Source organism: Ambystoma mexicanum, chromosome 6p (assembly GCF_040938575.1).
Source record: "Ambystoma mexicanum isolate Mex_15411 chromosome 6p, UKY_AmexF1_1, whole genome shotgun sequence".
NCBI lineage: Eukaryota > Metazoa > Chordata > Amphibia > Caudata > Ambystomatidae > Ambystoma > Ambystoma mexicanum.
The window spans coordinates 1,427,042,776-1,427,067,767 of NC_090935.1; positions in this window are offsets into that span (position 1 = coordinate 1,427,042,776).

Genomic DNA, 24,992 nt, shown 5'->3' on the forward strand with positions numbered 1-24,992 from the left:
TTAAATGTCCGTGGTTGCGGGCCTGATGTCGAAGGTCACTTCCCTGTGTGGGCCGAGGCACTGGTTTCCCTTTCCCTTCGGTCGGCCCCTCTCCCCCTCTTTTCTTTCCCTTTGGCGACTTACCAACAGTAGTAACGTTCATTCCGGTTGAATTTGAACAGCATACAGTGCAACTTTGAACTGCCCACAGCAGTTGCTTCCAACTTGCAGCACTCAGGGGCTCCCAAGCCTTCTGGGCCTTTCCAGGCCTCCCGGTGCGGGTGTTGTGTCGGCGGTATGCCTACACGTGTCTTGAGGGGGTGCGTTGACGTCTTGTCATGTAGGTTGGTGTGTTCCTGCCCATTATTGCTTCCTTGATGCTGTAGTTTGTAATGCCGTGCCTTGGTTTATTTATCAACCTGTTGTGCTGACATCAGTCCTTTCCGCCCGGTTCTTCGGGCGTTCAATGTCCTGTGGTTCGGTTCCTCTTGCCATTCCTTCCTTACCGTCTGCAAGGTTGTTGTGTTCGAGCCACATGTTTGCTGCCTCCGGGGTGTCCAGGAAGACCGCTTTACCTTTGTGTATCACTTTAAGGCGTGATGGGTACATCAACATATACTTCAAGTTGAGCTCACGTAGTCTTGCCATCACCGGGATGAAGGAGTTTCTCGTGCGTTGTACAGTGGGGGTGTAGTCCGGGTACACCACTATTTTGGCATCTTGTCTCCTAATTTCCCCTCCTTCTCTGGAGAATCTTAGTATTGTCTCTCTGTCTCTAAAGTTTAGGACTTTGGCAATCATTGGGCGTGGGTGTGAGCCCGGCGGAGGTCTTTTTTGTAGGGACCTGTGGGCTCGTTCTATAGAGAATCCCTGAGACAAATTGCCGGCCCCGATTTCCTGTTGTAGCATCGTCTCTATGAATTCTGTTGGGTCCGGGCCTTCCATGCCTTCCGGGACCCCAAGGATTCGGATGTTGTTGCGGCGGGCCCTCCCCTCCGCATCCTCCGACCTTGCCTCCAGCCTTGCCACCTTTAGTTCGAGGTCCTGAACCCTGGATTTGAGTTCCGTCGTGCTGTCTACGTTGTCCTGTAGAGTAGCTTCCACTGAGGTCACTCTTTCAGTGAGGTTGCAGGCATCTTGCCTGATCAATTGTATGTCTGTTTTAACCTCATCGATTTTGGTTTCAAGTAGTGCCGTTATTGCCTGTAGTAACTGCATGTTTGTTGTGTCTCCCTCTTGAGTCGTTTGTGCTGCTGTTGCCCCTGTTTCTTGTTGCTGCTTGGGCCTGACTGTTGTAAAGGAGTCCATTGTTGCAGCTTTCAGTTTGCCCTTGGGAGGTGACATCCCCTGCTCCTGGGTACCCGGTCCTTCACTCCGCCTCGGGACTCACTCGCTTGTTCTCAGGCTGTAGGGTCAGTGGCTTTCTTCGCTGGAGCCTACAGTGGTGCAGCCCCTCCTGACGGTTTTATTCTCCTGAGCCGTTGGTGCTGGGCCGTTGGTGGCTTCTATTATTTGGTAGTTGTGCAGTCGTGGTGTTAGCCTCCCGCCGTGTCGGGTGTGGGGCACTGTGGCCGGTGTGCTTTCCCCCCTACCGGGCCTGTGGCGTCTCTTGGGTGTTCAGTTGTCACTGCACATTACGTTCCGCATCGCCCCTTTTCTCTGGGCCTCTAGTTGTCCGGCATGCAGGGTGTCTTTGCCTATCCTTGGGCCCAGTGGCTATTCAGACGGTTCCCGGTGGCTGCGTGGGCCCGGGGAGTTGGTCCATTCTGGGGGCCTTCAGCTGTTTTATGTGAAAGGGTGCAGGACGCTAATTCGTTGCGGGTGCCGCCATCTTGCGTGCAGCAGGGACCTCGCGTTACTCACCCCGTTTTCGTGATGTGCTGATGCGATTCTTTCCAGAGGGCAGTGTCCGAGGTCGGAGGCCAGTTCCCCCTCCCAGTGCTGCAGGGTTTATGGTGCTGTGCTGCTTTTTCCCCTATAGGCAGGAGGAGGAGAAATGTCGTGTCGTATGGCGGTCGCTGTCTGCAAGGCGTTTGTTGGGGTTCGGAGGTGGTCCAGGTCACCCGGATCGGATCGCCACGGACCGAATTGTCCGTCGAGGATGGATGTTGCCCTCCAGCCGCCGGGTTCCAGGTAGGGCCCCGATGTCCCCGGAATGCTCAATGCGCCACTCCGTACGGCGCTCCTGGCTCTCCTAGGGGCCCACTGCAGCCCAGGCCTCCAGTCCCCACCCGCTCCCCCTCACTGCTCGGCAGCGGTGCACCCCTGGCGCCCGTCGGGGTTCAGAGGTGGTCCAGGTCGCCCGGATCGGATCGCCGCGGACCGAGTTGTCCGCCGAGGATGGATGTTGCCCGGCGGCGAAGTCCTCCAGCCGCCGGGTACCAAGAAGGGCCCCGATGTCCCCGGAAGGCTCAATGCGCCGGTCCATGCGGCGTTCCTGGCTCTCCTAGGGGCCCAAAGCAGCCCAGGCCTCCGGTCCCCGCCTGCTCCCCTTCACCGCTCGACAGCAGTGCACTCCTGGCGACAGTCGCCGCGCGATAGTCTCGGCGCAGGGGGGGGGTGCTGATGTCTGAGTGCCGTCGGTGCCACAGGTGTCTAGCGACTGCGCGCTCTCCGGTGCCGCGGACGCCGCCTCCCTCAGTTCTCGGCCTCTCCTCGTCCCGCGGCTCCAGGCAGAGTCGCGGCCGCCATCTTTGATTCCAAGGGGCCGGGGCGCAGAGGTCGCGTTTGTGCGCTGCCGGTTCCGTTTTGTTCGGAATTCACCATCAGGCGGTGCAGGATCGATTGGGGCAGCTGGGCATATATTTAGTTGCGTCGTCGGGTTAGGTTGAGTGTTCTTTTGAAGGATCTGTTTCAGGATCGGGGCAGGAGCTCAAGGCAAGCACATCCTCAGTCCATGGACCTAGGCCACGCCCCCCTCAAGTGTGCCATTAAGTCGTTCGGTTTGCCCATTGGATTGGGGGTGGAAACCCAATGTCAATGCCATTTCAATTTCCAACCCTTTGCAGAAAGCTTTCCAAAATCGTGATGTGTACTGGCTACCACGGTCTGAGATAATCTTGGTAGGAATACCATGCAGTCGGAATACATCTTTTAAGAAGACTTCTGCCATCTCGGTAGCGGAAGGAATCCCTGTCAAGGGTGAAAAATTAGCAAATTTCAAAAATGAATCCACGACAACCATTATGCAAGTACATCCCTGGGATCTGGGTAATTCGACAATAAAATCGGTCGAGATAGTACTCCAGGGACCCGTAGGTACAGCACAAGGCTCCATTAATCCCAAAGGTCTTTGAGTTGGTACTTTGTTGCGGAGACAAATGGTACATGACTGTACATATTGATTAGTGTCCTCTTTCATGCTTGGCCAGTAGAAATGTCTTTGGAGATAGTCCAGAGTACCCTTACTGCCACGATGACCTGCAATCTTAGAATCATGACACCAAGTCAATGCGGTGGGCTGTGGACAATCCTCCGTGGTCGTCAAATACAGGGAAAAAGCCAGAGGCACAAAAAAACCCAACAAAGCTTCCAAGGACTGGACAAGGGCCATCTTCGACACACGGGCAGACAGAGAGGCACTAAAAGCATAAGGAATCAGCAGTCCGAGGGCAGGCAAGGAGTTCCGGTACACAGGTAAGCAGAGAAGAACGTAGGGTAAGGCAGAAAGCAGGAAGGAAAGGACTGGACAATACCTGGGAAGAAAAGGGAAGCGGAAGGAAAGGGCGAGAGAGAGCGGAAAGCAGCAAAGCAGGGTAAAGCAGGATAAACAAAGGGAATGTTAGGGAGAATTCTCTGTTTAGGCTGAATTTCCTAACCTAGTGAGTCCCCCAGCAGCTTTGCTGGATTTTTGGGGTTTATTTTTTTCTCCTGCCAAGAGTGAGACTCTTTTACCCTCACTCTTGGACATGATTTGAGTGTGTTTCTTTAAATCTAGATGTGTTTAATGGGCTATGGGGTCTTTTACTCCATAGGGCTTCATGTGTTTTTGTGATGTGTGTTACACAGCACCCTCAGTGCAGTGACACAGGGGTGTCATAGTGACCCCCCCAGTATAGACTCCATATCTTGGGACTGACTACTGTCTCCCAGGGCATGTAAAGTCACCATTGACTTTACTAGTCTTAAATTCTGAACAGAACCAGTACAAACCATCATATTCTGGACATACTGGCTGGGGCAATTCGATTGCCCCAGGGTCTGTTAGTTGAGGGGGCACGTCTCTGTCCCCCCTGATCGAGTTTTGGCTGGTGGCAGTGGATACTACTTTTTATATTCAACCGCGAATATTTTCCTATGGGATTTCCCATTGTTTTAGGCTACTATCTTTATTTAATTATTTACGGTAGCCTTAAACATACCGCCGGTTTATTTCATTAATATTAATTCCCCGGTTGGTATTTTTCGCCAAAACTTGATTCTAAAATGGCGTTTGTGTTCTCTTCTGTGACTCCGACCCAAGTCGAGCCCTTTGTTCTACTTTTTGGCGGGCTACCGACTGTACGGGGTAGATTTAGCCCCCGGCTTTCGAACCTGGGTTAGCCTGGGACACCTTGGCTAAACTTTCTAAGCCTCTCTAAACTCTTCTTGAACCCTCTGCAAGACTTTCTAAGCTTAGTGTAACTGTGTGATCTTGGGCGCATTTGTGCTCTGCTCTCTCTAAGAGTGGGTCCAGCCTTTCGACTTTGGCTCACCAGTGACTTTTTGCTCTCTGCCTTGCTAACAGTGTTCCTGAATCATAGAGTGGTGAACTTCTTCATATTCTGTCTTTTCCCCCCCTTCTCGCAAACTTATTAGAGTGCAATCTAGTTAAGCGCTCACCTCTGTATGAAAATAAGTGGTGTTTTACTGTGATTTATCTAATAGGGAAAAAGGGGTGTATATATCATAATAGTAACTGTGTTTAGGATATTTTACAATAAGAGTGCTGGAGTGTTTCAACTGTGTGTTTTTAAATAAATAATTATATACTTTGATACCAAAGCTCTGGTCAGTGTTTGCTTGTATTATTGTATCTGAGTGCCTATTGTGTATACTTTGCATACTGCCTAACTCTTCTTGCGGGAAGTCTGACTGCTCAGCCACAGCTACCAGGTAAATCTGGGTGGTACAGACTGCTACCAAGTGGGTTTACTGCCAACACCTGTAGTCTTAAATCTTTTGCAGTGTTCCCTAAGGGAACTGCACAGGTTTCTGCCTAACACTGGTGTACAGCGGTGGGATTTGTATTGAGTATACACTTTAGAGTGCTTTAGGATACCTTAGTGCAACTAACCACAAAGCTTAGCACTGAAAAAGTAATCTTTCTAACATGTCAACTATGGAAACTTATAGTCAAGAGTCCCTTGCAACAAAAACTGCTGATTGTTTAAGAGTATTGTGTAAGCATAAGAACCACCTGACTAAAGGCAAAAAAATGGAGTTAATAGAAAGGTTGTTAGCTAACCAAAGTCTGGATGATGGGTCTGAGGAACCTAACATGCCAGAGAATGTAGATAACAGTATAGAAATTGATATTGATCCAAATGTTGATAATCTTGAGGAAGAGTCAGAAGAGGAGGGTGAGGCTGCTGTGACTGTCCCCCCTAGGCCTCTGTCTGCTCTACCTGCTGTACCTACTGGGCCTTTACCAAGTCCCACACTAAATCCTCAATATCTCGAATTAGAGAAAATTAAACTTGAACTAGAGTTCAAGAGGCTGAATACTCTGGCTGAACAGAGACATCAGGAAATGAATCAAGAACTAAGGCTAAGGGAAATGGAGCTCAAGCATGAGCTAGAAATGAAGAAATTATCTGTCGAAAATGCTTCTCTCTCTGGCTCCTCTAGAAGTTCCAGTCCTAAAAGACCCCGGATGCTTAAAGAATTGGTTGGTATGTATGAGCCTAAGTTGGATGTGTTGGATTGGTTGTCTCTGTTTGAATATAATCATGGGCTCCAGAACATCACAGGAAATGTCTTACTCACCTGGTTGTTCTCTAGGCTTCCCCCTGTTGCAACTGATGTGGTAATGGAGTTGGGGGAGGAGGATAGGAAAGAGTATGAATGTGTAAAACTAGCTTTGATAGCTAGGTTTGGGAAGACCCCTTCCCAGTATCTTAAAAGGTTTAGGACCCTCAAAAAGCATGATGGTACCCCTTGGGCTACCTGGGTGAGTGAAGGGTTGAAAAACTTAGAGGGATGGATGAAGGGTTACAAAGTGAACATTTATGAAGGTATGAAGAATCGTTTTATGTTGGAGTCAATTTATGATGCCTGCTCTCCTGAGCTCAGACAGCACTTGGCTGATTCAAAGGAATTAGATTCCCGAAAGCTAGCTAAGGCTGCTGACTTGTGGGTTGCCAACAGGGCCACTCACAGGATTCTGGGGTAACTCAGAAAAAGGATGAGGGTAAACAGCCTAAAAAGGACTCCAAAGAGAATTCTAATACTGCAAATTCCAAAGAGGGCCCCAAACAAAACCAGAAGGGTAAGCCACCACGGAAACCACAGCAGAATAGTGTCTCCTCTGGTGCCAAACCAGAGGGAGGTCAGAACAAGCCTCCATTCCAGAAGGCATTTGGAAAATGCTTTGTTTGTGGCTCTACTGAGCATGTGAAAGGAGATCCCAGATGCAAGGGTAAACCTTCAGGGATCCAACTTGCCTCCTTAGCCTTCGCTCCAGAGGAGGAAGTCCCTATGGCAAGTGGAAACTTTCTACTGCTGGCTGATGAACCCATTGGAGTCTCAGCCAGTGTTTCTTTAGTCTCTCTGGGGTTGTGGGAATAACAGAATTTAGATGTGTATAATTCTATCCCAGATAATACTAAAGAGTATTATAAAGACAGTGTCCAGGTGAATGGTCAGGAGACTCCTGCCATTAGAGACACTGGGGCCAGCATAACTGTGGTGGATGAATCATTTTTCAAGGCAGAGGATGTTGCTAAGGCACCCAAATGCCGCACCAAGTTAGCTGGAGGGCCTGTGCAGATGTGTCCCCAGTTACCAGTTCTCATCCAGTGTAATGCCATGGCTGTAAAAATACCTGTCAGTGTACAATGTGAAGTGCCAGGTAGGGTTCTGTTGGGTAATGACCTAAAAGCTCTTGGAGTTGTGTCACATACCCCCAGACCACCTAGTAAAAGGTTACAGGAGCTCACAAAACCTGCAAGGGAGAAAACCCTGAGAGGGTTATCTCAGGAGATGATGACAGAGATCACTCCTTTACCACTGGAGCAACTCACTGCAGTAACTACCAGATAAGGAGCAAAGGGGCAACCCAAGACTCCTAGGAAGAAGTCTGCAGCAAGCACTCCAGTGCTTCCAACAGTTACACCTGTAACTCCACCTCCGGCTGAGGCTGAGAGGGAGGTACAACCCTGTATGGTTGAACTAGACTCTGAAGAAGAGCTAGTGGGAGGCCAAGAACTTATTGGAGATCTAGACCCTGAGGACCATCCTGAGCTGCAGTCGTTACTGGCAGAAGGTGGACCCAGCAGGGCAGCTTTCCGTAAGGGACAAAGAGAATGTCCAACTCTGGAGGGTCTCCGCCTACAGGCAGCTGCTCAGGCTGATGGGCAAGAGCCTGGGAAGTATAGGTTGCACTGGGAAGATGGCCTCTTCTACAGTGAACCAACTGAGTCTGAACCTGGAGACTACAAACGCCTTGTAGTACCTCAAGAAAACAGACAACAGTTCTTGCACTTAGCCCACGAGATTCCTTTGGCTGGTCACTTGAGTTTCAAGAAGACCAAGGAAAGGCTCTCACTCTACTTTTACTGGCCAAAAATGGGGGCCGAAGTAGATAAGTTCTGCAAGAGCTGCCATACCTGCCAAACTTCTGGTAAGGTTGGCGCAAAGAATGTGGCACCATTAGTGCCTCTCCCAGTTGTGGGAGTCCCATTTGACATTGTTGGTCCCCTTGATCCCCCTACCTCCTCAGGCAACAGGTTTATCCTTGTAGTAGTAGACCGTGCTACTAGATACCCTGAGGAATACCTATGAGAACTGTTACAGCTCCGGCTGTGGCTAAGGCCCTCCTTGGTATTTTTACCAGGGTTGGGTTTCCTAAGGAAGTAATATCCGACAGGAGATCAAACTTTATGTCCCACTACATGAAAGCCATGTGGAAAACCTGTTGAGTTATTTACAAGTTCTCAACCGCCTACCACCCCCAAACCAATGGGCTGGTGGAAAGATTTAACAGAACCATGAAGAGCATGATAGGTGCTTTAGAGGAACCTCTGAAAAGAAAGTGGGACCTTCTACTGCCATGCCTTCTCTTTGCTTATAGAGAAGTCCCTCAGGAGGGAGTAGGTTATTCTCCATTTGAACTTCTCTCTGGCCATCCGGTCAGAGGTCCATTGGCCCTGATAAAGGAGGGGTTGGAAGGCGCTCCTCCCCTCAAGCCAGTCAAAGTGACTTACTATGTGATAGTTCTCCGAAGGAGAATGTCACACATGATGGCAGAAGCTAGTGATAACCTGAAAGCTAGACAAGCTTTGGTCAAGCATTGGCATGATCAAAAGGCTAACATGGTTGAGTTCACTCAAAACCAGCTAGTTCTCGTTATGCTCCCAACAAGGCAGAGGGTCTTGCAAGACAAATGGATGGGACCCTTCAAAGTTGTGGGAAAACTTGGAGAGGTCAACTATCTGGTGGATCTGGGCAGACCCAGGGAAGCTCCTAGAGTCTTCCACACAAACCGACTGAAAGCGTACATCTCCAGACCTGAAGTAGGAGCCTTGCTTCTAGCTTCAGCAGCCGAGGAAGAAGAGAGTGAGTCTCTCCCTGATCTCCTCAGAGGTGTACCTTTAGATGAAAAAATTGAAGGAGTCAATCTCTCTTCAGATCTGACACCGGAGCAACAAGAGGAGTGCAAATCTATGTTAAATCAGTTTGCCTCCCTGTTCTCGCTCTCACCAGGCTTGACCCCTTGGGGACAGCACGAGATACTCACTGGTGACTGTCTGCCAGTCAAACGCAGAGGATACCGAATGTCAGAAAATGTGAGAACCCATATTAAGGGGGAGGTCAAGAAGATGCTTGATCTCGGGGTAATAGAACCCTCTACTAGTCTGTCATGATGCCTACCCCCGGAGCATCAGGCCAGGCCCAGAACCCCCGGAAGCAGGCATCATGCCCTCGGGTAAAAGCCCAGCGGCCCCTTATAGGGACTCTTTGGACTCAGTCCTGGCGCCTTTGGCACCAGGCTCATGTTGGACATCAGTCCTGGCGTCATAGGCGCCAGGCTCATAAAGGGAGGTGTTTTGTGCAATTACCTGATGCAGACCATGCTGCACGCTTCAGGCCTCCCTGAGACCTGAAAGGGACTATTTTTTCATAGGGACTATTTTTTCACTCAGGCGTGGCCAGGGAAGGATACATACCTAGTTGGGGAAGGATACATACCTGGGACTTCTTTGGAGGCTATTTAAGCCACGCCCAGACAGCAGCTCATGCTTCGCGTTGTTCTGCTTCCTGCAGCTTAACGCTCACCGTGTCTGCTCCTGCTCCTGGACTACAGCCACGCCCGTCTTGAACCTGGAAGACCTGCAAGGAAGGAAGAGAAGAGAAAGGTGAAAACCAAGGATTATTTCAAGCTTCTTACCTGCATCCGGAATCTTCTCGCCAGCATCCCTGAAGGAAGACTTCAATTTAAAAGCATCGCGTTGCTCGCTGCAGCGCCACGCTTCACTCACCTGTCCTGTCCTCGAGAAATCTCCCGGCTCCATCGCGGCTGTCAGCATCGGATGCCACATCTCTGCACCTAGGGGAGAGAGGAAGAAACAAAAGGTGAGCAGAAGGACACACAGAAGGAAAGCCTGATTAACAGCCATAATACTTACCGGCTTTTCTTCCACATTTCGGGTCGGCGCCGCCCCGTTGGCAGGTACCGTACCCCGGCCCCTATGGGGAAAGGACTAGAGACATTTCAGAGGAATGATAAGGACATCTAGAGGGATCGCCCTCATTACTACTCACCTCGGCAGGTTAACCCCTCGACGCATCGCCTTCATTCTGCACCTGAAATAAAGGACAGATCACAGGTGAGAAAGACAGCCTAAAGGGGGCCTCACTTGAACTTTGAACTTTCATACTTACGGCGCATCGCTCAGGAAAGTCAAGTGGATTTTGCCAGCGCCATTCTGAAAACCAGTGAAGTAACTGGACGAACGCGCGCCCCTGCACCAGAAGCAGGATGGAGAGTTCAACCTTCCAAACCATAAGGTGAGCTTAAACCGGGTTTGGAGGAATAGAGAGGAACGGAGGGGGGAAGGGGGGAGCTAGCACTCCATTCTGCAGACTGTTAATCCCCTTTCTCATTTGCAGAAGGATATTCCTATGGGCCAAGGAAGCACGATTTGGAGGTCCTGTCCAATCGGTGTTCCGGGTCCTGCGCATCACGCTAGAAGAGGCCGCAGTAATCCAGACTAGATCAGCCCCCCCCTGGGAACCAGGTGGGCGTTACATAGTCCATGGTCTAGCCCAGTGGTGTGAGTACCAAAGGCAGAATACAAAGACTTGAGATTCTTTGTGGACTATAGAGCTCTTAATGCAGTCACCAAGACTGATGCCCACCCTTTACCCAGGACAGATGAGTTGGTGGATAAACTTGGTGCAGCCAAGTACCTCAGCACATTTGACCTTACGTCAGGCTATTGTGCTTGTACCAATTTAAGGTCATGCCTTTTGGATTAAAAAATGCACCTGCTACATTCCAAAGGATGGTGAACCAAGTTCTAGCTGGGATGGAGGACTTCTGCATGGCATACTTGGATGACATTGCAGTCTTCAGCCACTCCTGGGAGGATCATGTGAACCACCTAGGACATGTTTTGCAGGCTCTTGGACAGGCCAACTTGACTATCAAGGCAAGTAAATGCCAGATAGGTCAAAGTAAGGTGGTCTACCTTGGGCATGAGGTGGGAGGTGGAGAAATAAGGCCTTTGCTCAGCAAGATTGAAGCTGTGCAAAATTGGACAACACCTACTACTCAAACCAAAGTGAGAGCCTTCCTAGGCCTCACTGGGTATTACAGGAATTTCATTGAGAACTATGGGACCATAGCTTCTCCACTGAATGTAATCTCCTCTCCAAAATTCCCTAAAAAGGTCAAATGGAATGAGGAGTGAAATCAGGCCTTTGAAAAACTGAAGAAAGCTCTTTGCCAAGCTCCAGTATTGAGAGCTCCTGACTACCACCAAACTTTCACTGTACAAACTGATGCTTCCAATGTAGGTATAGGTGCAGTTCTAAGCCAACTGGATGAGAAGGGTAGGGAGCACCCCATTTGCTTCATCAGCCGTAAACTGAAGGATCCTGAAACAAGGTGGGCAACAATAGAAAGAGAATGCTTTGCTATTGTGTGGGCACTGAAGAAGTTTAGGCCATAATTGTATGGTTCTACTTTTGTCATTCAGACTGACCACCAACCCTTGAGATGGTTAATGCAAATGAAGGGAGAAAATCCAAAACTATTGAGATGGTCAATCTGCCTGCAAGGGTTTGATTTCACCATTGAGCACAGGTCAGGGTGTCACCATCCAAATGCTGATGGACTCTCTAGGATGTATGTCATCGACTAGAGGTATGAGGTTCATCCAGGAGTGGATTAAATCCTCCTGTCCCTTAGTCTGGGGGGGCGAGTGTTAGGGAGAATTCTCTGTTTAGGCTGAATTTCCTAACCTAGTGAGTCCCCCAGCAGCTTTGCTGGATTTTTGGGGTTTATTTTTTTCTCCTGCCAAGAGTGAGTGTCGTAAATCTCCCCCGTCTCACCTGTGATCGGGATCTCCCTTGTTCGGCCGCAGGACTCTTCCTGTGGATCGTTCGGGTCTTGAATAGGCTCGCCCGAGCCTCGTCAGGTTGCAGGACGCGTTCAGAGTTCCGGGAAGTTTGTGGTTCCAGGGTATCCAGGATTAGCGATGAACGAGTAAGTAGGGGGGGAAATACAGGAACAGGATAAAAGGCAAGGAAGGAAGTAAGAGGATCAAAGGAAACCAATGTAGAAAGTAAGCACACGGATAGCGTTGAGACGCGCGGACCCGCAGGGGCGTGACCAATTTATAGTACGTGCCACGACGTGAAAGCTAGTGCGTAGCACGGAGCTTGGTACGGCCATGTTGGGAGGAACAAGGAGTAGAAGCCCTACGTGACAATGACCATGATGTCCAGAAGGGGCAATTTCGCCGGGTCATGACAGCATGCCCCCTCCGAAGACTGGCTCCTCCATGCTTGCCTGGGTGAATAAGATGGAATCTTCTGAGCAAACGAGGGGTCTTTAAATTAGAAACTGGTTCCCATGTTCTCTCGCTAGGGGGGTAGCCTTTCCACTCGACCAGATATTGTAGTCGACCCCTCCTATACCTGGAATCACATATCCTGAACACCTCATATTCCAACTGTTCGTCCACAACAACAGGTGTGGGTTTGAAGGGTTTTCGAATAGAACTAACGTAGGGTTTCAACAGGGAAGTATGGAAGAATGGATGTATCTTCTTCCAGGAATCCGGGAGCTTAAGTCAGAAGGAGACAGGATTGATGATCTCCTTTATAGAAAATGGACCATAATAGCGAGGAGCTAATTTGTTTGGTCGTAGATGTCGAGGTAACATTTTTGAGGCTAACGAGAGTTGATCGCCTACTGAATAGGAAGGTGATGGTCTTCATATCTTTTGGTTCGAGTCTGGGCCTGTTCTAACTGATCCTTTGCCTCTCTTTGTAAGTCGATCAGCGTCTGAATCCAAGAGTCAAGGGTAGGTACCGGAGTAGATTCTGGAAGAAATGATGGTAAAACAGACGGGTGATAACCTTGACTGCAATATAAAGGGCTGATCTTGAGAGCTGAATGATCCGAGTTATTGTAGGAGAATTCGGCTAAAGGTATAAGGAGAGACCAATCGTCTTGAACCTAGGTGGCAAAACAACGAAGATATTGTTCCAGGGTTTGATTTACTCGTTCCGTTGCCCCATTGGTTTGTGGATGATAGCCTGAAGAAAGGGCACGTTGGATTCCTAGAACACGACAGAGATGTTTCCAGAATTGTGAAATATACTGAGGTCCCCGATCCAAAATAATCTTGGAAGGAAGGCCATGAAGACGAAAAATATGTTCCAGGAAAATTCCAGCAAGTTCTGAGGAAGATGGTAGTTTATACAATGGTGTAAAATGAGCTAGATGAGTGAACACGTCAATGGTTACCATGATAGTTGTATATCCTCCGGAAGGTGGTAATTCAACAATGAAGTCAGTGGCAATAACTTCCCAGGGCCTGGTTGGCAAAGTAGGTTGTAGAAGCAGACCCGCCGGCCTCTGATCATCATATTTGTTCTGACTACAAATAGCACAGGTCTTGATGTATTGAACTACACTGGACTTCATCCCTGGCCACCAGAACTGTCTTTGTATAAGACGGAAGGTGTTGGTTACTCCTCGATGGCCGGAGTGAAGAGTATCATGGCATAGATTCATTACCTTCTGTTGAAGTTCTTTTGTCGGAATGACCACTGAATTGTTCTTGAATAAATATCCTTCCTTGATTGTCAGACGCCAGGGATTTTTCTTCGATATGTCCTTCCAGAGTTCAGATAATTGAGTCTGTGCTCTGATTTCTTCCAGGAGATTGATCGCTTGAGCTACAAAGATTGTGGGTGGAAACATTTTAGGATAGATCTTATCCTCCAAGGGAACGTAGTCGGGATGCTGAGAAAGGGCATCGGCAATAAAGTTTTGCGATCCAGGAACATATGAAATTTGAAATTGATATTGAGCAAAGAAGTAGGCCCATCGAGCTTGTCTACTGTTCCTGCACTCCATGGATTGTAGGACCTGAAGATTTCGATGATCAGTACGGACTTGAACTGGATATTTAGCACCCAGGAGTAAATGTCTCCATTCAGTGAAGGCATGACGAATAGCCAATAACTCCTTCTCCAGAACTGAGTAGTGAGTCTCGCTGGTGGTCAGGGTCCGTGAGAGATAAGCAATGGGATGTTCCATCTTATCATCGGATTCTTGTTTTAAAACTGCTCCAATGGCGTAATTGGAGGCATCAGTTTCCACTAGAAAAGGACGATTTATGTCAGGTTGGGCCAGGATGGGGGCCTGAGTGAATTCTTCTTTAAAGCGTTGGAATGCGTTGTCTTGTGGTATAGACCAGTTAAATGGAACGTCTTTCTTCAGGAGATTAACAATGGGTTGAACAATCTCGGAAAAGGTGGGAATGAATTTCCGGTAGAAGTTGGCAAGCCCCAGGAAGGATTGTATTTGCTTAACTAATGTTGGGGCGGGCCAATCCAGTATGGCCTTCACCTTTGAAGAGTCCATACTAATTCCTTCTGAACTAAGGACAAATCCCAGATAGTGAACTGATGTAACATGAAACAAACATTTTTCTGGTTTGGCTAAGAGTTGATTTTCACGGAGACGTTGAAGTACTGCTTTTACATGTTCTTCATGTTTCAAGGAGTCCTTGGTGAAGATCAATATGTCATCCAAGTAGACGATAACATTGAGAAATAACATGTCAGAGAACACCCTATCCATAAAACGCTGGAAGACTGCGGGAGCATTAGTCAGACCAAAGGGCATGACTAGGTATTCAAAGTGACCAAAGGGTATTCTAAAGGCTGTTTTCCATTTGTCTCCTTCCCGGATACGGATCAAATGGTAAGTACCTCGGAGATCCAGTTTCGTAAATATCACTGCACCTCTCACAGCTTCAAGGATATCCGAGATCAGGGGTAGTGGGTATCTGTCTTTCAGGGTGTATTGATTTAGGCCCCGATAGTCCAGGCAAGGTCTGAGCTCTTTGGTATCCTTTTTTGGAACGAAGAACAATGAAGCACCAGCTGGTGATTTTGAAGGTCTCATGGTGCCGTTCTCAAGATTAGTGTCTAGGTATTCCCGGAGGGCTCTCTTTTCGGGTTCTGAAAGGATAAACATCCTGCCAAAGGGAATCACTGCTGAGGGTTCAGTATCTATGGCACAGTCTTCGGATCTATGTGGAGGTAAGGCTTGAACAATGGCACTAGAGAATACATCAGCATACCCTTGATAGATCTCTGGAACTTGTACAATATTGGAAACCATAAGTGGTGTCTCTGGACACCTTGGTAGACTTATAGGAGCTGTGACTGAGGTATCCAGGTTTAAACAATGGTTCATACAGAACTCCGAGCCCAGGAATAAGGATCTGGCCGTCCAGTTAATATATGGATTGTGCCTTTGTAACCAGGGCATGCTCAGAACCAAGGGGTAATGGGCTGATTTTATAATGTCAAACACAATCCTTTCTTGATGATGATTTATGGAAAGATGGATCTCCTTTGTTTGCAGACTTATGGGTCCTGAGGAAAGAGGTCTTCCGTCAATTGCTTCCACTGGCTGTGAAAAACTTCTTGCTTCATATGGAATGTTATGACTTCTGACCCAATCTTGATCAATGAAGACTCCCATTGCTCCGCAATCCACCAAGGCCAGTATGGGGTAGACCTTGTCCTTCGATGGCGATAAAAAGGCCTGTAATATCACCAATTTGTTTTGTACCAGGAGAGTTCAAGGATGGAATTACTGTGGACCAAACATCGCTCTCCCGAAACCTTGCTCCATTTAGGATCGGGAGCTGGCGTTTCCCGAGCGTCGGGGAGGAGCCAGAGGACACTCTTTAACTAGATGTTTATCTGAGGCACAATACATGCATAAGCTTGTGTGTATCCTTCCTAACCTTTCCTGCGGGGAAATTGGTCCACGAAAGGCTCCAAGTTGCATGGGTTCAGAATCAGTGCTCGGATTCTTGGCAGATTCTGTCCTTGTAGTATTCTCTGGGGAGTTTCTTTGAATTGAGACTTTATTCTTTTTCTTTTCGGCCTTTCTTTCTTGGATTCTGAAGTCTATTTGCATAGACAAGTCCAGGAGGGCCTGGAATGAACTAGGACGTGCCACCCTGGCTAATTCGTCCTTAATCTCTTCATTTAGACCTCTGCGAAACAAGGTAAAACTGGCTTCCAGGGGCCAGTCCGCCTCTTTGGCTAGCTGTTTGAATCTGTTAACATAGGTCAACATGTCTTGGGATCCTTGTTGGAAGTCAAGTAACTTCTCTTGAGCACCGTGGACCAGCTCTGGACGTTCGAACATGGTCTTGAGTTCCGCGATGAACCGTTCATAATCATCCAGGAGAGCATCCCCTGAATTGAGTAAAGGAGTGGCCCATGTAAGGGCATTACCAGAAAGATGCAATATTATGAAGCCCACCTTAGCCCTAGGAGTTGAGAAATAGTAGGGCTTGAAGGTAAAATGTACCAAACAAGAATCCAGGAATCCACGTAAGGTCTTTGTTGAACCGTCGTATTTATCAACCACTCCTCCCAATAATACGCTGTCCTTGTTCGCGGAGTCACGTGACAAGACAAGCTGTCTTAGCGCCGCATTCTCGGCTTTTAAATTCTGCATCTCTGGAAAGTTCTTGCATTCCGCGCATCAGGTCCTGAATAGCATTCTCCATGGTAGAATCCGTATTGATCGTTTGGCGTCTCAAACTGTCGTAAATCTCCCCCAGTCTCACCTGTAATCGGGATCTCCCTTGTTCGGCCGCAGGACTCTTCCTGTGGATCGTTCGGGTCTTGAATAGGCTCGCCCGAGCCTCGCCAGGTTGCAGGACGCGTTCAGAGTTCCGGGAAGTTCGTGGTTCCAGGGTATCCAGGATTAGCGATGAACGAGTAAGTAGGGGGGGGGAATCCAGGAACAGGATAAAAGGCAAGGAAGGAAGGAAGAGGATCAAAGGAAACCAATGTAGAAAGTAAGCACACGTCGGGTCACTACCGAAGATAGCGTTGAGACGCGCGGACCCGCAGGGGCGTGACCAATTTATAGTACGTGCCACGACGTGAAAGCTAGTGCGTAGCACGGAGCTTGGTACGGCCATGTTGGGAGGAACAAGGAGTACAAGCCCTTCGTGACAATGACCATGAGGTCCAGAAGGGGCAATTTCGCCGGGTCATGACAGCATGCCCTCTCCGAAGACTGGTTCCTCCATGCTTGCCTGGGTGAATAAGATGGAATCTTCTGAGCAAACAAGGGGTCTTTAAATTAGAAACTGGTTCCCATGTTCTCTCGCTAGGGGGGTAGCCTTTCCACTCGACCCGATATTGTAGTCGACCCCTCCTATACCTGGAATCACATATCCTGGACACCTCATATTCCAACTGGTCGTCCACAACATCAGGTGTGGGTTTGAAGGGTTTACGAGTTGAACTAACGTAGGGTTTCAACAGGGAAGTATGGAAGACTGGATGTATCTTCTTCCAGGAATCCGGGAGCTTAATTCGGAAGGAGACAGGATTGATGATCTCCTTTATAGAAAATGGACCATAATAGCGTTTAGCATTTATAGTACGTGGCACGACGTGAAAGCTAGTGCGTAGCACAGAGCTTGGTATGGCCATGTTGGGAGGAACAAGGAGTACAAGCCCTTCGTGACAATGGCCATGAGGTCCAGAAGGGGCAATTTCGCCGGGTCATGACAGTGAGACTCTTTTACCCTCACTCTTAGACATGATTTGAGTGTGTTTCTTTGAATCTAGAAGTGTTTAATGGGCTATGGGGTCTTTTACTCCATAGGGCTTCTAGTGTTTTTGTGATGGGTGTTACACAGCACCCTCAGTGCAGTGACACAGGGGTGTCATAGTGACCCCCCCAGTATAGACTCCATACCCTGGGACTGACTACTGTCTCCCAGGGCATGTAAAGTCACCATTGACTTTACTAGTCTTAAATTCTGAACAGAACCAGTACAAACCATCATATTGTGGACGTACTGGCTGGGGCAATTCGATTGCCCCAGGGTCTGTTAGTCGAGGGGGCACATCTCCATCCCCCCTGATCAAGTTTTGGCTGGTGGCAGTGGATACTACTTTTTATATTCAACCGCAAATATTTTCCTATGGGATTTCCCATTGTTTTAGGCTACTATCTTTATTTAATTATTTACGGTAGCCTCGAACATACCGCCGGTTTATTTAATTAATATTAATTCTCCGGTTGGTATTTTTTGCCAAAACTTAATTCTAAAATGGCGTTTGTGTTCTCTTCTGTGACTCCAACCCAAGTCGAGCCCTTTGTTCCACTTTTTGGCGGGCTTCTCCACAGAAGCCCTCCAAAGTGGTGCCACTATGTCTGGGGTACTTAGGAGGGGTGGAGGGGAATTTAGGCACCCTGGACTGCTTAGGCAACTCAAGTCGCACTCCATCCTGATTGGCCCAAGTGGTGACCCGGCCGGCTCACCACTTAGCATGTTTGAGTGACAGCTAGGCTGAGTGAATGGGGGTTTGCTGCATAAAAGCAGGGCTTTGGGGACTAGAACTTCAGAAGTCGCCACAGGACCTAAGAATCGGACGAGGGAGAAGCTGAGCCGACCTGCCACAACACCACCACCACCGGTGGAGCCCTGCTGGACTGCCTCACCACTTTTCCCAAAGACAGAGGAGATCTCCCGCCGGAGAGTCTTCTTCCTTTGACTGGTGGGGATAACCAGCTTCACTGTCTTTTCGCTTTCCCGACGTACCTCGTGGCCGCCTTGCCCGTGCCAAGCACCCCGGCAACCGGGATACCACGTTTTACCACGAACGCAAAACCAAGGTACCACCTTTAACCGGAAAAATCTGCGGCTGGTTTCTTCCCTGGTAGTGCAACGACCTTCATCTTTCCTCCAAGTCGAGATCTTCTCTTCCCCTGGACGACGCAACTTGCACCCACTACCAGGAACAACTGCCACCGCTGGAGGATCCTTCCCACTTAAGGTACTGTGTCCCGCCAGGCTTCCCTTGCTGCCGACTGTACGGGGTAGATTTAGCCCCCGGCTTTCGAACCTGGGTTAGCCTGGGACACCTTGGCTAAACTTTCTAAGCCTCTCTAAACTCTTCTTGAACCCCCTGCAAGACTTTCTAAGCTTAGTGTAACTGTGTGATCTTGGGCGCATTTGTGCTCTGCTCTCTCTAAGAGTGGGCCCAGCCTTTGGACTTTGGCTCACCAGTGACTTTTTGCTCTCTGCCTTGCTAACAGTGTTCCTGAATCATAGAGTGGTGTACCTCTTCATATTCTGTCTTTTTCCCCCCCTTTCTCGCAAACTTATTAGAGTGCAATCTAGTTAAGCGCTCATCTCTGTATGAAAATAAGTGGTGTTTTACTGTGATTTATCTAATAGGGAAAAAGGGGTGTATATATCATAATAGTAACTGTGTTTAGGATATTTTACAATAAGAGTGCTGGAGTGTTTTCAACTGTGTGTTTTTAAATAAATAATTATATACTTTGATACCAAAGCTCTGGTCAGTGTTTGCTTGTATTATTGTATCTGAGTGCCTATTGTGTATACTTTGCATACTGCCTAACTCTTCTTGAGGGAAGTCTGACTGCTCAGCCACAACTACCAGGTAAATCTGGGTGGTACAGAGTGCTACCAAGTGGGTTTACTGCCAACACCTGTAGTCTTAAATCTTTTGCAGTGTTCCCTAAGGGAACTGCACAGGTTTCTGCCTAACAGGGAATAACAGGGGAAGCGGGAATATTGAACTAGCGGGCGAAACCGCAAGAAGGACACCGTAAGCGAAAGCAACAAAAGGAGGAAAATCCTAGGTACGTTGCAACGCGTCCGTAACCCAGAAGTGACTGTATTTAACTACTGGTGATGGACGCAAGGCAGAAAGGAACTGGATCTGCAAGCGACGTAGAGGAATGCGTGATGGAACAGTCAATGGCGGACCTCTATTCCAGCGGTTCCAAACATGCCATCTCCCCCAGGGTGTGACACAAGGTTAAACACTGCGTCCCAAAACCAGTGATCCCACCGCTGCCACCAGTGTAAAGACTGGAGGGTGTTATCTGAACTGCTACCCACTATATGGTTGGGGTAGAGGTACAGAAGCACCCCGGGCAAGGCTCTCTAGTGGTAACAATGGACGAGCAGCCAAGGCTGAAACTCAAGGAGGTGATGCAGGCTGGTTCTTAGGTACAGTGAATCCCAAGCCCCCCACAATGCAATGTCCACACATTATGTTATGTGCTAACACAGTTCTTTTATTAAAAGATACAAAGTTAGGCGTATTTATACGAATAAATAAGGCTCGCTTTGTACTATGCAATTGTACTCAAATAGTTAACACAGTGTGTACAACTCTATGTGGTATCACAGTTATTCTTAGTTCAGCAATAATGCACCAGCTGGTAGCAGGTATTAAAAAGCATTGCAGTTACTAAACACTGTTTAGCCCCACAGACATGAGTGTATAAATGCAGGTAATACTTTTAGATCACTGGCAGAATACTGTTCAGAGCAAGAATGCAATTCTGTGTGGAGATCCCCCGACCTGGGCAACCTGTAAGAGAGGGTAAGTTATACTTTGCTTTTATGTTAAAGCCCAGTTCTTATGTGTTCGTTAATTATCTGATTTCGTTTCAACAGATCCCACCACCCCAAAGTCCCTGGGAAGCAACAGGAGAGCCGGGATCAAGAAGAATCTAGGACCCTTGGATGGACCCTGAGGGAGGAAGCCCCTCTTCATCGTCACAGTACCTTGGGTGCTTGGAAGGCGAAGTTTCTCAGCTTTACTGGACAATGGCCCATGAGGATTGAACCCCCCTCAGGAAGAAGTCACTTGTCCATTGCTGTCGAGGAGTAGAAAGGAACCCAGCAGTGTCTGCATGCCTATCACAGTGGTCTCCTTGGTCCGGTTGGTACGCCAGCTGCGGATGTCCCACAAAGCTGAAACTCACTGTGGACATCAACAAGGCTTGAGAGGTGATAAGGAGTGCTTTGGTTTATGTCGATAACCTTTGGTGGTGACGGGTGCAGTGACAGAAGTAGGTGTAGGGTTTCAGTATTTTCACAGTTGGCTGCCTTTGTGTTCTTTGGTACTACAGCCGCAGCACGGATGACAAGATAGCTTCTGGCAATTTGGACTCGAGCACTGGACTTCTCTGCGGACCACCACCAAGTTCGGACCTCGGGACTCGATCATCGGATCAGAATCGTGGGAAACCCAGCAGCGGGCATGTCTCTCCAGGCGGCGATACAGAACTTCCTCAGCTGTGAAAAAGTGAACATATGTGTCTGCAGTGCCACTTGAAGATTTCTTCAGTAGGTTGGAACTTGGCATGCTCCGGGCGTCCAGCAGCACTATGCCAGGGGACCCCCTCTTCTGGGCGGCAGAAAGCAATCTGGCTTTTTTCTAGTGACTGACAGCCTCTGGACACAGGATGACGCTGGTGGAATTTGTGGGCTCATGACGTCTGGCCAGTCTGTTTCAGGACCCACGAAGATACCTCTGCAGGACGGCAGGCACTCAGGACTAGCTTCCAGGACACTTTGGATGAAGTTGCACGGTTTCCCCTCGTAGCTACAGGAAGAGCACGCCTGTCCAGGTCCTCTCTTCATCTGTCCTTGAATCAGCACTGCAGCCTTTGGATTTCTTGAAGAGTTGCAGCCACAGGCTTCTTCCTCCGCTGGATTCAGGATCCAAGCTGCCAAGTTTCTGACTTCTGGTTTCGATTTTCAGCTTCTGATTTGGGCATCTGACAAAGAGGCAAGTGAGGGGTCTTGTCTTCTGATATGTCTTAGTAACTTACCTGTAACTGTATTTCTCCAGCATTGGTATCTTTCATAGATTCACATGCTTGAATATTCCCTGTCGTCAGACCGGGAATCCTTGGTGATTTAAAATAATTATTAATAATTAAATATATACATTATTTCCATAGAAAAATGGAATGGGGATAGCCCATTATGCCCAATGAGGCATTCACTTGTGCAGTCCCTCCACCTCATTTTGGCCCTTTATGACCCTAACCAATGAGGTGGCAGCCATCTTCAGATTTTGAGCCGTGAGTAGACTACATGTATGATGACTGCCGGGACTTGGAGCAGCCTCTCGGGGGAGGCGGGTCGGCGCATATGAATCTATGAAAGATACCAATGCTGCAGAAATACAGTTACAGGTAAGTAATTAAGACTTCTCCAGCATTGGTTCTTTCATAGATTCACATGCTTGAAAAGAATACCAAGCAGTTAAGCATGCCCACATTTCTTTCTTTACACCCTGTAGGTTAGTCTTCAGTATAACTAGTGTATCACAACTCAAATTAGTTCAAATTTTATAGGGAAGGCGGGAGAAGGCTGCTCCTACCTTACACAAAGAGGTGGCGGAGGACCGCCTGTCCAACCGCTGATTCCTTGTTGGTGTCTTCAGTCAAGCAATAATGCTTGGCGAATGTGTGCAGCGTACTCCAAGTAGCCGATATGCAGATGTTCTTTATCAGCACCCCTGCGTGGAACACGACCGAGGCTGCTCTTCCCCTGGTGGAGTGAGCTGAAGGGGGAGCCCTGAGGTATATTGGGGACTCCTGGGAAAGGTGCCAGAGGGTAGGATACCACACCTGTCGTGCCCATTCCGGTGCTAAGCGAATCATTCTGCACGGTTGCTCCTTGAGCCTGCGTAGTACTCGCGGTATTAGTGGAATCGGTGGGAAAGCATACAGAAATGTGCCTGTCCAGTTCACTGAGAAGGCGTCCCCTAGTGACAGGTCTTCGAGATACCTCGAGGCGAACAGGTGACATTTCTTGTTGTCCGTGGTGGCAAAGATGTCGATCTCCGGATGTCCCCACATCTGGAATATCCGTTGAGCCTCTGAACGGTCTAATTCCCATTCGTGGGAGGTTGTGTAGTCTCTGCTCAGTTTGTCCGCTAGGACATTGTCCACTACCGGTAGGTGTTCTGCTTTGAGCTGCACTTTGTGCTGTAGTGCCCAAGCCCCTAGCCTCTGTGCTTCCTTGGATAGCATCTCTGATCTTGTGCCTCGCTGCTTGTTGGTATAATGCATTGAGGTTATGTTGTCTGTCTGGATAGTCACTACCTGCCCTGCTAGTACAGGTAAGAAAGCTTTCAGTGCCCAGCGTATTACTCTGAGTTCCAGAACATTGATTTGTAGTTGGGACTTTTCGTATGACCACGTGCCCTTTGTATGGGAGATCTGCCAGGTGTGCTCCCCAGCCTGACAGAGACGCATCTGTTCTGAGAAGAAGCTTTGATGTTGGAGCTTGGAAGGGCATTCCCTGCGATAGATTTTTTGGTGTGTTCCATCCACAATTGGAGTGCTTTGTGGAAGCAGGATGATGTCTTCCTATGACCCGAGTGCTTGAGCCCATTGGTGGTGCAGGGTCTCTTGTATTCGCCTCATGTTTAGTCTGCAGTTTGGAATTAGAAATATACATGAGGACATCATGCCCAGGAGTGATTTGAAAGATCGTACCGTGGTTGTCACGTTGCCGCGGAACCATGAGCCTAGTTGTAGAATTGCCGATATTCTGTCTGCTGAGGGCCGTACCCTGGGTATGCGGGTGTTCAGCTCTGCTCCCAGGAAGAGAACTGTCTTGGCGAGTAGTGGACAGGTTTTGGTTTCGTTTATGGAGAAACCAAGTTCATTTAGATGATTCATTGTTTTCTCGACCGCCGAGGTTGCGAATTTGAACAAACTCCCTCTCACTAACCAGTCGTCCAGATATGGAAAAACCTCCATTCCTGCTCGGCTGAGGTTTGCTGCCACCGGAGCCAGGCACTTGGTGAAGACTCTTGGTGCTGACCTTAGGCCGAAAGGGAGGACACAGAATTGGAAATGTACCTCCCCCTCTGCAAATCTGAGGAATCTTCTGTGTGCTGGGTGGATGGAATATGGAAGTAGGTGTCTTCCAAGTCCAGGGTTGCAAGGAAGTCGTGTTTATTTAACGAAGGGAGTACGTTTTGTAATGACGTCATATTAAATTTGACGTGATTGATTTTGTTTAGCGCCCTTAAATCCAATATTGGTCTCCACTGGCCGTTCTTTTTTCGACTAGGAAGCCTCTTCCCCTTTGTTTCCCTGGAACCGATTCTATCGCTGCTTTCTGGAGAAGCTTGTGGATTTCTAATGCCATCTGTTTCACAAGGTGTGCCTTGTGCGGTGTGGGCAGAAGGGAATGCGGGTGATCCAGAAATCCGATTGTGTGACCCTAGTGAATTACTTGCAAAACACACTTGTCCGATGTAATCTTTCCCCAGAGCTGGTAATGGCAGCTTATCCTTCCTTCCACCGGGGTGTGCTGTGGGTGGAAACGGTATGAGTTGTCAGTTGTGTTTGGATTGTGCTTTGGCCTGGTTAGAGCCATGCATTCCTCTATGTGTATTGAATCTGGCTGTGGACTGATGGTATCTATTATCTTGAAAGGTACTGCCTTGTTTTTCTGACTGTAGGGTGGACGTTTGAATGCTCTGTATTTGGAGGAAGAGCCTCGAAAAGATCGAAAAGTGCAGCATTCTTTGTCCGTATCTTTGAGTGAGCTGATAGCTCGAGCTGTATCTGTGTCTGTCTTAATCCCCTTAAAATGATCATCAATCTTCTTGCCAAATAGATCTGTTGGGGAGAATTCTCCAGAATGGCTAATTCCCCTTACCTAATGAGTCCCTCAGCAGCTTTGCTGGATTTCTAGGATTTATTTTTCTCACCTGGTGAGAGTGTGAACCTTTTCCCCCACTCTTACATGTGTTTTGCTGTGTGTGTTTTACCTTTTTGTGTGATCTTGGGCTATGGAGCCTCACCTACTCCATATGCATCATCTTTTTAATGTGTGTCACACAACACCTTCAGTGCAGTGACACAGGGTTGTCTTTCAGACTTCCCACTGACTCCATTTTTCTGGGACTGACTACTGTCTCCCAGAAACATGTAAAGTTATCATTAACTTTATTTAGTCTCTTTAAACCACAGACCCAGTAAACCCCATCTTACATGGAGTATTGGAAAGGTTTAATACTTATCCCTTTTTGTCTGTTTCTCTTGGAGCACTGTTTCGCTCCCTTTTCATCAAGACTTGGCTGGTGGCAGTGGTAACTACCCTATTTTTTATACTGCGGTTATCTTAAATAAACATGGTATTGTTTTAGGCTATCTTGGTAGCCTCAAACTTAAATCTGCTTGACCATATACATTTGTATACGGCTCCGGCTGGGTT